The following is an 11,203-nucleotide window of genomic DNA, read 5'->3' as shown; positions in this document are numbered from 1 at the left end:
TTACTCACAGCCATTACCAAGCCATTCCAACTTTTAAGTAAAGAATATAAAATCAAGAGAGCCCTAATTTACTCATCTTAATTGACATTTATAGAAGATAACTAACTCATAACTGTATTAAACTCATTTAAATGATCTGCAATAGATCCACCTTCTGACATCTTTATATTAAATAAATTTTTCATGATAAATACCATGTTCAAAGCAGAGGGCTTTTCATACAACATTTCTAGGGTTTGCATCAACTCTTCCATCATCTTCACTTTTATAATATTAAATGTCATTGATTGTGTCAAGCATAAATGAATACTTTTGTAATGCCCTACCAGGGAACCCAAAAGAAAATAACCTAAGGTTTCACTAAGTTTGCTAAACATTTTTTTTTTTATATAAAAAGAATAACTTAACAACGACATATATAATATAGTGGAAGCATTAACATACACATATAGACATACCATTAAAAAAATTACAATTCCTAAGGGTCCCATGATGTTGAATAACATTTAAGTTTAATTAATAATAAATCTAACACATAACAATTCCACATCATGGAATAACTACAAGTATGAACCCATTTAAATAATATACAATTATAGGATGCCACTTGTAAATAAACATAATGCACAATCGTCCACTGTACAAGTCACAGGGTATGAGAGGCTGAAAGAATATACATCATAAAAATAGATTACATCATCTCATAAGATCTATGAAATCAAATACAATATAATACAGTACAACCATCCATCATAGAACATAAGAAACAGAATGAAAGAAAATATAGAACAAGGAACTCTAGCCACAACATGAAATTGTCAGATCTTAATGGTAAAAGTAAAAAAACACTACCACCCGACCTCATGAAATCCAAAAAGGTCTACTCCCGCCGCACAAAGGAGATAAACTCAAGTCCCATACAGATATCAACAACACAAGTCAAAACAAACATCTAAGTCAAGGAAACACCTAAAAGAAAACTATCTCAAAGGGTACCAAGACACAAGTATCAACTAAACCTAGAGGCAACACAGACACATATGAAATCTACTACGTAAGTGGGTAAGTGTCATCACATGAGCCAACTCTAAGGTTACCCTAGTAGCCACTATGGACTCCAGACCCCTTAGTGTCTCTATGTGGCATCAATGTCCTTACATACAGACAAGGCATACTAACAAGTTAGCTTTAAGGATACCTTGGTAGTCTTTTAATACTCTAGACCCCCTAGTGACTTTTTGTGGTACCAATATCTTATTAATTTATTTTAAACCCATTTAATGAAATGTTATCACTTATTAAAATGACCTACAATGGGTTACCTGCCAGCCTCTTTAGGACCTCAACGTCCATTGTAAGCCACTTCCCAACATGACATATAGATAACCTACCCTAAGCTTAGCAAAAGAAAAAGATCACAATTGACCATAAACTACACATCAATTCTTAAACAAGCAACTGGAACGTACTGAAAACATCACTAATCAAAATCATAGATTCCACTAATATGATCATCCTAACAGGACTAATCCAAAATCAAGTACACATACATCAAATCCATGTCATAATATGACATCACCCAAAAAAAAATTTATTTTATCACCTCAGTCCTATGCAAGCGACTGGGAAGCAATTCAAAGATGACTGATCGAAGACTCAAAGATTATATCAAGAAAAGTCATACCATTCACCTCAGTCCCACACATTAAACTAGAAAGCACATCAAAACATCTGATCAAACTCATCATAGCACACACACGACACATCACCAAGGTTGGGTATAAAAGATCATATACAAACATTATCATGACATCACAAAACAAACCCCCAAGACTCTGGTAAACATCATGACTAGCCAAGCTAAGTCAACCCTGAAACCCAACATCAATAAATCACACATTGCATATAATACATACAAAAGTCATTATCATAATTCATTAGGTTTGAAAACATAAACATTCAATTTTCACTTATAGCATTTCAAGTTTTCATTCTCATTTCCAAGTGTCATAAATACTAAGTTAAACCCGAAACCAACACAAGATACATCATACATGTCATCAGAAGTTTAACAAATGTTTTCGTAGATCTTTTGGTTTTCAAAACACAAAAGTTTGATAAACCATCAAGGTTTCAATTTTCATTTTCATTTTTAATTCCAATCAGGGTTCACATTTTCATTTCAAGTCTCAGATTTGATAAACAAGTTGGGTTTTAGTTTCCATCTTTTCAAAGTGATAAATTTGTTAAAGGTTCTCGAGTTTACAAAATCTCAAAAATACTTAACAACCCATTTAGAAGTCATTTAAATATAAAACTTTACTATTTTATAAAAAATGAACTATCAAATTAATAACACCAATAGCCATAGAAAAAAAACTCTCCAAATTTTATATTTTTTAATTTTAAGAATAAACTTATAACCAGTCCCTTAATAATTATTATTAAAATTAAATAATAATTATTAACGATTATAACATATTAAATTATCAATAAAAATAATACTAACTTCATAATTAACTATTATTATTAACAATTTATTAACTATTATTAATTCTGGGAGGACTCGTGGAATGGAATGGCAGTTCTTGGAAACTCAATTGAGGTTAATGAACTAAAATCCTACTTTAAAGAAATATGGGGAAATTCAGTTAGAGATTATATGAATGAAAAAGAAAGCTTGAAAGGAAAGGAATGGTGTTGGCGGGATGTGTCAAGGGAGGACTTAACAACAGAACAAAAGGAGCAGATGAAACTTATCTTCAAAGAAAGGAATGTGTTGATCACTAATAGAAAAGACAAAATTGTATAGTGTGGATCCTTATCAGGTAAGTACTCAGTAAAACTTGGATATAACCTTTTAGCAAAAATAGGAAAGGAAAGTTTCCTTTCAAAAGACCTCTGTTGGAATAAGGATGCACTACCTAAAGCAGGGGCCTTTGCATGGCTTGCTTATAGAGGAAGAATTTTAACAGCAGAAAGACTAAGGAGACTAGGGATTATAGGCCCATCGAGGTGTCCTTTATGTGAAAAACAAGAAGAATCACTAGATCACTTATTAATCCAATGCCAATATGCTAGTAAGTGTTGGGATCTAGTTCAATTCAAATTACAATGGCAAGGCCCAAGAGCACATTCAGTAAAGGAGGTCTTTGATGAATGGCCAAGAGGACATGGGAAATCAACCTTGTCGAGTATTTGGTTAATAGCTCCGTCTCTGATAATATGGGAGTTATGGAAAGAAAGAAACAAGAGAATTTTCAAGGGTGAAAAGGAGAGCATAAGAAGATGCTTGAACAGAATAATTAATGCAATAGAAGAAACAACAAGTGTGGCAGCAACAAGGAGACAAGGAATGATGGTCCTGTTCACAAAAGCAGACAGACTTATGCAAAGATTGTGGCCAGGGATTAGATTTAAATCTTCCTCACGGGCATTGGTTACAAGCAATAAAGTAGAAAGACAGGAGCAGATTGAATGGGAAAAACCATAGGAAGGTTGGGTGAAAGTTAATTTTGATGGAGCGGCAAAAGGTAACCCAGGAGTTTCAGGAGTTGGGGTAGTCTTCAGAGACAGTGCTGGGCAATTTTTACTGGTAGGAGCAAAAAAACTTCCAATTGGCACAAATAACATTGTAGAATGTCAAGCAGCCTTGATAGCAGTTCAATTAGCCAATAAAGAGGGGTTTAAAAGAATACATTTAGAAGGAGACTCTTTAATTATAGTGCAAGCAATCTCCAAACTAAGTGTAAATGCTTGGCATCTGCAAAATATTATAAATCTCATAGAATAGGAATTACTAAAATTTGAAGACTATAGAATAACCCATATTAAAAGAGCAGGTAATAAAGAGGTGGACATCTTATCAAAATAGTCTCTAACAATGAATGATGAGCAAGTAAGGGTAGAGAAAGCTTCCACGCAAGGAGAGCTTTTTAAATGGCTAAGCAAATAAAATTGGGAGGATGAATTAAATAGCAAATAATGTGATAGATGGAAGGCATAATGAACAAAGCACCAAATCCATATAAGCATGTGAAATTTCTAAATTTAAAGAGGCCACAGACTCCCTTTTAAAGTTATTGTAAGGAGATAAACTACATTTATGAAGTCTTTAAGAGTTGCACAAATTGGAGTTTAATAAGTGAGAAGGGCGACAGACAGATAGGGCAAAAGATTTGATCAGCTTGGTGAAGAGAGAAATGGAACCCTCATTCACCTTCAAAACAGAACATCAACAGAAGGCTCTCTTCAGACGTGTTGCAGATTTTCGTCTGAAAAAGATGGTAAAATGCTCCTCTCAAGCCATGGTGAAGGCTTTGCAGCAAACATTGGGTCCTCTTTTTCAAAATGCGGATCATAGATGGAAAATCTAGGTCGACATTGCGGCAATGACAATGGCGTGGGGCCTAGAGGCAGGCGAGCATGAACAGATAGTGAAATGGGTAATGAATCAACTCTTCGAAGACACTCTCATCCCGAACATGAACTCCATGTTGGAGTGGGCGTACCCGGGCTGGGCCTTCGACTATAGCGAAGGTTATGAAGATATGGCAGAAGGGTGAGAGAGAGGAGTTATCCCATTTGTAAATTGGCCAAAAGGGTTTTCTAAAAAAGAGGCTTATGTTAATGAATGTCGAGAAGCATGGAATACCCTAAAGAGCGCCATCATAGATTTCAACACACAAGGACACCGAGAGATAGCGAACTAGGTTCTTCCAAAGAAGAAGCGTTTGAAAAAAGGAGGCAACAGAGCCTAATGGAATGGAGGTTGTGAGTTTTTTTTTTGGGGTAGTTATGATAGCAGGATGAACTCTCACCCTTAAATAGATTTTCGTGCTAATATGAAAGCTGCGAAATGGTAGTCTATTTTTAAAATCCTTTCTCCAACTTCCAAAAAAGGAGTAGTAGTTCAATGGAAGTCAGCTGATGAAGCAGTTGGGATCAGCGAAGTGGAAGGAGCTCTGAATGGGTTAAAGTTGATAAACTTTAGAAAATATGATCATAAGCGATAAATTTTTTGTCAGGTTTTTGTAATTCAGATTAAGAGAAAGTTTTTGAAAGATCAAATTGTAAAAAGCTAGCCTTGGGAATTCTTTTTTGTAAGTATGGGTGTAGCATAGTAGGCAGATGTAAAGAGATAACAAGTCAGGAAGAAATTTTTTGTAACGATGTAAAGGAGCCTGTATTTTTTAAATATTAATAAAATATATCTTATTACCGATCTATATATATATATATATATATATATATATAATTTATAATAAATAACTATTAATATTCACAAACATTATTAATATAAAAAAAATTAATTAATAATAATTTAAAACTAAATGTTAGAAATGCTTTATAATAACTGGGAGGGGGTGGGGTATGAATTAGTTATTCAAGGTCCAACATGTCTAATTCAATTTTTTTACCAAGTGTAGTGAGCTCATTCAACCATTCATTCATCAAAGCTTTAATATTCCTATCTAGCAAGTTATTGTAAATCAACATGCAAGCATAACACATAAAAGATCAACACATAACAAAGTGATTCACGTGGAAACCCAATTTGAGAAAAATCACCAGTAACATGCTACTCAATTCTCACTCTTCTGAAGTGATGCCTTGTGAAAGGTTTGGCTTGTTAAAGGCTTACAAGACACTATTAAATGTGATCTTGTTAGAGGATTTAACCACCCTATTAGAAGTTGGCATGGTTAGAGGACTTTAGAACATTCACTTGGAATGCCACTCTATTAAAGGATTTACAAATGGCTATTAAACCAACTTAAGTCATAGGATTTTCATATCTAATACAATTGTTAGAGAGTATTAGGAAATCTTTGACTTGATTACAACATACAACTTAACTTGCAGATCTCAGATAACTCTTCAGCTCTTCACATTGCCTGGCCTTCAATCTCTGCAACTTTGTTAGCTTGCCCTCCTTTCAAGCTTAGTCCCCTTGAGTCTTCATCCTCAATTTACCAGTGCAATCATCTCTTCTTGACCACTTGTAGAAGCAGAGCCTTTGTGCTCTATCATTCTTTCTCTTAGATGTCTTCTCCTTAACACCCTTCTAACCACTTCGCAATTTGGCACTGCAACAGTAGTAGCAGCTTTTCTTCTTGGTCTGTGACTTCCTAAATAGAAGTCCTGGAGTTCCTTTCCAACCTGATTCTTCCATCCTTTGATCTCAATTTGTATGGATTAGGTAAGATTCATTGTATCTAACCCATATTTTGTTTCCTCTAGAAACTTCTTGAAGAATCCTACTGAATTTGATCAAAAATGGTTTACATAGAATTTTGTGCCACCAACTCATCATCCTTATCCTCCAATTGGTTCACAAAATTCTAGGCAACAACTATGTCGGCTTAGATTTGGCAATTCTTTGTCATTTAAAATAATGCAACAGCTCAGCACTATTGAAATCCTGATGCTCGGCACATACTATGTTACTCGGCATCAACTACGTTTTTACTAATGCTCGGCACTTGAAGTTCACTTGGCACCAACTAAGATTTTCTAATGCTCAACACCTGATACTTTGCTCAGGACTTGAACTTCACTCGGCACCTAAAGATTACTCGGCACACACTAGATTTTTCTTTTGCTTGGCTCTAACTAAGAATTTTCTTGGCTTCAACTAGCTTGCTTGGCACCCACTAATGAACTTAGTTTAAGTCTTGCAGTCAACCTTGTTACAACTTATTCCTCTAATGTTTTTAAGTGTGACCAACCTCTGTATCTTTGAGTATGTTATCAATAAATCATTTAACCATTGTCTTAACTGATCCTTGCAGTTCATTAAAATATCATAACTTAACCTTTCCCTTAGGTTCTCTTGTTACATCTTGTTGATCAAATCCTCTTCATTAATCAACTAAGTGATAGCACTTTGATCTTATAAGAAAATGTCATTCCTAAAAGTAGTAGGTTTGACATCAATGACAAAATAATGATTGAAGACATTCTTTTAACAACAATCTCCCTCTTTGATCAATCTTCTTCATCAATGATCTTTTCAATCAGATTTTCAACAATCTCCCTCTTTATCATTGATGGCAAACCAAACTGATCAACCATTAGACTAAACTATTCAACCAAATGCTAACTAGATTAGAACAGTAAGTCAAATGCCAAAAAGTAATTGTGTAACCATCAGTTTTCACATCTCCTTCTCTTGGTCTACTATCTTGATTGCTTCATTTCTACTTCTCCCTCTTAGTTGTTGTATCTTTGCTTATATTTTCTCCCTTTGTATGCATTGCTCATCTTCTAATATTTTCTATTCTGATTAGCTTCTCCATCTTTTCCTTCAATTGTTGATCATTTTTTTCTACTTCTCCCTCTATCTTCATTTGATCAGTTTCTGCATTTTCTCCCTCTTTCTTCATTTTTGATCTACTCAATAGTTGTTGATCAATTTCTTGACATTTCTCCCTCTTTGAAAACAATGCCAAAGACATTGTTTCAACATCTTAATATACAAGTGTAGCATTTGCATACTCTTTCAATTTCTCCCTCTATCACCTTGCTTGTGACTGATTTGGAACTTCATCACTTCAATTACTTCAAGCATGAATCTTAAAGTAAACATCCTCTGCATCAATGTGTAAAATCTTCAATAAGTAACTCATTTGATGTAGGGCAATCTTTCTTATTCTTAAGTAGCCTTGGGTAGGGGTATCACCCCTAACTTACCTCTAAGATACTCAAAAGATCCTTTAGGTAGTGCTTTTTTGAAGATGTCAGCAATATGTTCCTTTGAGCTTACATATTTCATCTTCACTTTCTTATCTTCCACCAATTCTCTTACATAGTGATATTTGATTGCAATATGCTTGGTTTTAGCATGCATTACATGGTTCTTTGATATATTGATAGCACTTGTATTATCACAATAAAGTATCACAGGCTCATTTACCACTTCTTACCTTGCAACAAATGTTTGATCCATACAATATTGATGCAATTTATAGCAACCGCAACATATTCAACTTTTGCAGTGGACTATGAGGTACAACTTTGCTTTTTGCTAGTCCATGTAATCAATCTTTTTCCTAAGAAAAATGCTCCTCCACTAGTGCTTTTTTTATCATCAATATTACCTCCCCAATCTGCATTAGGGTAGGTTCTCAGTTCAAACTTTTCACTCCTCTTTTAGTACAAACCAAAGTCATCAGCTCCTTTTAGATACTTCAGTATTCTTTTTACTGCCATCAGGTGATTTTCTCTTGCATTTTCAAAAAATCTTGCCACTATTCCAACAACTAATGCAATGTCTGGCCTACTATGTACAACATATTGTAACTTTCCAATCATTGATCTATACAATGTCCAATTCACTTTAGTTGATTCATCATTTTTGGATAACTTATGTCTAATTGACATTGGTGTGTTGACTATTTTTGAATCTTCTAATCCAAATGTCTTGAGTATCTCCTTGATGTATTTTGATTGGGTCACAAATATTCCATGCTTTAATTGATGTACTTGTAAACCAACAAAGAATTTGATTTTTCCAAACATTGACATTTCAAACTCATGCTTCATTTGATCAGCAAAATCTTTGCATAAAGCATCTTTTCCTCCAAATATTATATCATCAAAAAAGATTTCTAATATCAAAATGTCTTTGCCTTTTTCAGCTTTGATGTACAAGTTGATGTTGTCATCCGTTCTCTCAAATCCTATCTTTACAAGATATTTGTGCAATCTCTCATACCATGCTCTAGGTGCTTGCTTCAATCCATAAAGTGCTTTATGCAGACCATATCTTTGTTGTCATTGGAAAATCCCTCAGGTTGTTCAATGTAGACTTCCTCTTCCAGTATACCATTTAGAAAAGCAAACTTTACATCCATTTGGTAGACTATGAAACCTTTATATGTAGCATATGCAAGTAATGTTCTTACTCCTTCCATTCTTGCAACAGGGGAAAATATTTTTCCATAATCCAGTCCTTCTTCTTGTGCATAACCTTTACAAACTAATCTGGCTTTGTTTCTAATTATCTCACCATTCTCATCAAGTTTGTTTCTAAACACCCATTTGGTACCAATCACATTCTTATTAGCTAGTCTAGGAACTAGGGTTCAGGTTTTGTACTTCTCAATTGGCTCAATCTCTTCTTCCATAGCTTTATACCAGTCATCATCTTGTAGTGCATTCTTCACTGTTTTAGGTTCAACTTTTCTCAACAGACATGATTCATTCCTTAGTCTATTCCTTGTCATTGGTCTAGCATCCTTGTCACCAATGATTTGATCTATAGGGTGATGTCTTCTCACATACTTGGTTAATCTTGATTCTGTCCTTTCCAAGTTTGATCCTTTAGCTTCAGAGTCATTTTGCTCTTCTCCATCTTGTACTTCATCATTTCTTTCATGTGTACTATTCTTAGAATCAGAATGTGCATTTCCCTCATTCTGCAACTCGACTTTTGAATGCAACTCGGCATTCACTGGCTATGACTCGGCTGATACTGAAATTTGTTGTTGATTCCCAACTTGATTGGCAGCATTGTCTTCAACAATCATTACTTCATAGAAGTATACAAAGGATCTATAATCCTCTAATTGCTTAGTTCTATCAACCTAAATTTATGCATGCTCATCAAAATTTACATTTGCACTCTCTAAAATCTTATTAATGTTAGTATTCAAACACTTATATACTTTGCTTCTAGTAGAGTAACCAAGGAATACGCCTTCATCACTTTTTGCATCAAACTTGCCATTTCTAGTGTCTTTAAAAATATAGCATTTACAACCAAATACTTTGAAATGTTTTACATTAGGTGAGTGACCGTACCATAATTCAAAAAGTGTTGCATTTGTACCTTTCTTGACTTAGACTCTATTCAAGGTGTAAATAATAGTGCTTATAGATTCTCTCCAGTACTTTAGAGCAACATTTTTCTCCATAATCAAGGTCCTTGCATAGTCTATCACTGATCTATTCCTTCTTTCAGCAATACCATTTTGTGGTGGAGTTATTGGTGCTGATGTTTGCCTTTTGATACCTTTGTGATTGCAGAATATCTAAAATTCTTTTGATATAAATTCACCTCCTCTGTCTGATCTTAGGCCCTTCAGACTCTTTCCTGTTTCCTTCTCAACTCTGGCCAAATACCACTTAAATATTTGAAATGCATCAAATTTTTTCTTCAAGAACATAGTAGTCATCATCCTTGAATAGTCATCTACAAATAGCATTATGTATTTGTCTCTTAGGTAGCTTTGAACTTCTATTGGACCACATAAATATGTATGGACTAGCTTTAGTACTTCTTTGAAAGTGTACATTTTTTTTTTGAAGCTACACTTAGTCATCTTCCTTAGTTGACATTGTTTGCACATTGTGTTTTCAGATTTCTTCAATTTGGGCAACCCTCTAACTTTTTTCTTTTTGTTGATGCTAATTAGATTGTTAAAATTAACATGACACAATATTTTATGCCACAACCACACATCATCAATCCTAACAACAAAACAAGTTGCATCTTCCATATCTAATAAAACAAGTTACTCTTAGTTTGTTCACCTTTTCCTATAAGATTTCCATCAATGTCATAGATCTTGGCAATTTTGTTTCCAAATTCTACTTTGCAACCTACATTGCCTAACTATGATACACTCAACAATTTTTAGTTCAATCCTTCAACATGGTATGCATTATCACAAAAAAATTTCTCTGTAAGTTTAATAGAGCCTTTTCTTTTGATTTGACAAGGAGCATCATTACCAAATATAACACTATTCCCATCATATTGAGTACAGGTAATGAACTTACTGTTATCTCCTGTCATGTGATGTGAGCATCCACTATCTATGATCCACTTGTCATTTTTGTTCACACAGGTAACCAATGTTGTTGCTTCATCTTCATCTTTATCTGATTCATCATTCACGGCCACATAGACTACTCCATCATCATTCTCATCAGAATCTTCTTCAACAATGTAACATCTTTTTCCTTTGTCCTTATAATCTCTGTTATCATCTTCTCTCTTGTTCTTGTACTTGTTTCCTTCTTTGTAGTTTTTCTATGTACACCTTGCAACAATATGACCTACTTCATTGCAATTAAAACATATGATAGGGAGCTTATCTTTGAATTTACCTTTGCCTCTATAGAATCTCCTAGCCAGTAATGCTTCCAATTGTTCCACATCTTCCTCATCTATGCTGCTATCAAAGGTTAGTGT

This window comes from Cupressus sempervirens, chromosome 8 (assembly GCF_028749045.1).
Source record: "Cupressus sempervirens isolate cs-2001-9-10 chromosome 8, ASM2874904v1, whole genome shotgun sequence".
Lineage (NCBI taxonomy): Eukaryota > Viridiplantae > Streptophyta > Pinopsida > Cupressales > Cupressaceae > Cupressus > Cupressus sempervirens.
The sequence above is the reverse complement of the archived record's forward strand: the minus strand, read 5'-3'. Positions refer to the sequence as shown.